Source organism: Lissotriton vulgaris, chromosome 4_1, assembly GCF_964263255.1.
Source record: "Lissotriton vulgaris chromosome 4_1, aLisVul1.2, whole genome shotgun sequence".
Classification (NCBI taxonomy): Eukaryota; Metazoa; Chordata; class Amphibia; order Caudata; family Salamandridae; genus Lissotriton; species Lissotriton vulgaris.
The window spans coordinates 728,813,688-728,817,099 of record NC_141691.1 but is presented as its reverse complement, the minus strand read 5'-3'; the positions used below and the strand labels follow the sequence as shown (position 1 = coordinate 728,817,099).

At 37.0% G+C, this 3,412-nt stretch overlaps 1 long non-coding RNA gene across 1 annotated transcript; it reads left to right on the top strand.

The window, feature by feature from the left end:
- The first annotated feature begins 386 nt into the window (after window positions 1-386).
- On the top strand, window positions 387-2,068 carry LOC147722499 (uncharacterized). The gene is made up of 5 exons (XR_015310031.1): window positions 387-524; window positions 1,038-1,114; window positions 1,222-1,334; window positions 1,420-1,521; window positions 2,037-2,068. It is a non-coding gene; the product is annotated as an uncharacterized LOC147722499 (long non-coding RNA).
- Window positions 2,069-3,412: the final 1,344 nt, after the last annotated feature.

The window sequence follows — 3,412 nt, the reverse complement described above, 5'->3', positions numbered from 1 at the left end:
AATTTTTATCTAGAGCATTAGACCTAATATGGTCCCCCTTTTTTGTATGGTGTTTTTTAGAGGTAAAGATGGCACCCGTTAAATGTGCAGACCGGTGGTTTTGGTTAATAATACCGGCACTTTGTGACATCGACGGACCGTACCATACTGTAATACCATTATTATCCTTTACATATAGCATATGAAATTCGTAACCCATGAGATATGCCGACCCCATTGGGTTGTTTTGCACAGACAAAAAGTCCGTAGTCTATAATTAGGGATGTGTAATACACTCTAGCCATTTAAAGATGGCGCTTAGAGTGGATAACGAATGAGACAAACTTAGTATATTGGGACTCTGTGTAAAAGTGATGAGTCCGTTTTTTGTCTTGATGATCATCGACAGGTGGGCTCACTTGTTTGATTTTGGTGGTATGGCTTATACGGCTGAATACGTATAAAAAGATGATTCACGAACATCACAAATCTGATGCTGACGGCATGCAATGCAGGACGGAGACGTGTGAAATGGCTTAAAATTGGTGAGTGTATGTTAGTGCTCTTCTGGCTCGGAGAATTCATACTCGGCAAATAGTTTCAATTTCCCCGAGATAAGCTTGTAATCAGTATTGAGAAATGTATGTCTTAACCCGTATTATCAGCGAGGCCGACATCTATAAGCCCTCATAAATGGTATAGAAGTTCGTTTTGAGCTACGCGTTTCCGTAAATGAGCTCTGCAGTCATAGACAAATTCTTTAAAATTGTTAACTCGTGCAATTTAGAATAGTAAGTTGGAATAATAAATTCAGTTCACAAGAGAAAATCCCAAAAAACATGCAACATTCTCCACGAAATGAGCATAATAAAGAAATGACTCGTGTCTGCAATGAGAGCTGCAACAATGGAAAAGTCTTTGTACTTGTTATCTTGTGGTGTTTGACTAACGTTCAGTCGTAATAATCAAATTCACGAAAGAGAGTCTTTAACCTGCAAAAGGTTTTTTGATGATATGAGTAAAACATAAAAGTGATTTGTGTCCGTATATCCCTGCAGTTTATATCCGCCTGGAGAAAATATGCACGTCTGCAGGAGTATTCCGTGAATGAAATATAGTCATCGCAAATATTAAGGTACTCTCTTTTCAAAACAATACAGAAATGTGGAGTTTGCCCATAAGTCTCTAAAAGAAAAATGAGCAGCCTATTAAGGTATTTTTATTGTATCTTTTTGCAAACAGGTGACAACAGTATTTAATGGGATTTTGCTTACTAGTAACCGCGAATGCAGATTTTAACTAAAGGATCTAACGGTCGATGTGCTTTTTCAATCTTGGCCTAATCCATTTAAAAGGTAAATACCCCTTGTGTTAGCGAGTGATACAGGCCTTTGCTTTAGAACAACAAACGATAGAACAATATCTCACATTTTTTTGCAGAAGTTATTTTTGAAATACCTGGAGATTGCCGCTGCATTTACATATACTAGAAAAAGGAAGGAGAGAGTAAATGTCCCTCCTTGTTGCTGAAAAAAACTACAGGTAAAATGGATAAAGTTATGGTGAAAGTAGGGACCATAGAGTTTATTTGTGAATAGGTATATGAATCTTTTTCTAATTGTCCCTCAGGCAACATTAGTAAAGTCTGCCGGAAACTAGATGCACTCCTAGCCAGGTAGTTGAAAAAAGGAAAAAAACAACGAAAAAGATCAGAGTTTTTGAGTAAGTTGTTATTCCAATATTTGAAAATAGCAGACAAGTGACATATATCAAAGTTGAAAGCGTAGGATGATCTCAAATGGTGGCCATATAAAGGATAGGTATGAAATTGACCTTTTGCCTTGAGTAGGTGAAGGCAAATTGGAGCTCGAATTTATATACTGTATTCTGCAGAATAGTGGGTGGATCAACCTCCAGTTTGGGGTATAAGGTAGCACTTGTGGGTGATGTGTGTGTAAGCCGTAATGTACATAAATGTGCGGTCCAAACAATGTTCTCTATTTACAATTTTTAGAAATATTGTGGGCATTAAGATAATCAAGGCTTTCTGTTTGCAGATCCTAACCAGGGTAGAGAGAACATGGACTGGTAAATCTGTCGGGTCCTGATGAAGGTGGTTCTAATGTCTTTTCCTTCCACCGACCCGCGTTGACCTAAGTCCTCATAACATCCCACTGAATTGAGTGGACAAATACTGGACAATAGAGACAACAACTAATAGGAATGTTAACATGTCCAGATATATGAGTGTTATGATTGTGAGTAAATGTGGAGTGTGTATGTTTGTGCTGTCTACCTGGCTATCGATTTCATAATTGTGTATGAATAATAGAAAATGTTGTTTGGAATTATGATGTCTTTCTGACTACAATGAATATTGTAAAGAAATGCATTGCTTTTAAATTTTGAAAAAATGTCATGAAAATATTCATGGTATAATTGTTTTAAAAAAAGGAAGAAAATAATAACTTTACTAAAAAAAAGAAATGAAAAAGTAAAAATTATGTATGATTATTATTGGCTATGCCCAGATAATCTAAGGTAAAACCAGTAAAAATAATAAAAGGCCTTGTGGGAGTTGTTTTTTGATTGTTAGATTGTTATTCCCCTCTGCTCCCTGGCCTTAAAATGACTGCTTGAGAGGGGGTCCCTGAAATTCTACTTGGTGTACAATGTGTGTCTTCTTCAGTTAATGTGTCATTATGAAGAAAACAAGGTGTGTTTCCCAATGCCCACTCAGTCACCTCCTAATATAGTACCTCACTCCATTTTTCTTTCATAAGTTCTGACCCAGCCTACCAAAAAATAGAAAAATCCATATGTGCCATATTTTTCTGGCCAAGTGAGTAATGAATATATATTTCATGGCTTCCATGACGGATTTATACCTGTTAAATATTTTCCCTTTCATCATTCATCAACTACAGTGACTAACTAAGCAAAAGCTTAGCACATGATGACAAGTGTCATCCTAATATTCTATAGCAAAACCTCTTCCTAGATTAATCCCTCTAACTTACCTTGCAATAGTAACTTTTCTTACTGCCAGATGAAGGCATTTGTTGAAAATAATGTGTGGTGTAGGGCCTGGCCATGGAGTAAAGTGGAAGTAAATGCTTGATTTAGAGTTTTGGCGGATGAGGTACTCTGTGACGAATGTGGCAAATAAAATATATATCTCGTTCCCTTCTCTGTACTGCAGTGCATCATTTTTTCCACTGTCTACTTATGACAGACAGGACATCGATTTATATGTGACGTGTGTGACCTAGTATTATTATTATTCATGTGCCTTTTTGGAGTCAGTGTAGAATTAAAGGCAGTTGAAGTAGAGCAGGCCTGTTGGAATTAGAGATAAAAATTGTCCCTTACAGCAGCACCTGCTGCACAACGCAGAGAGTAGCTGACCTGACTCTAGCATGCCTCCATTATT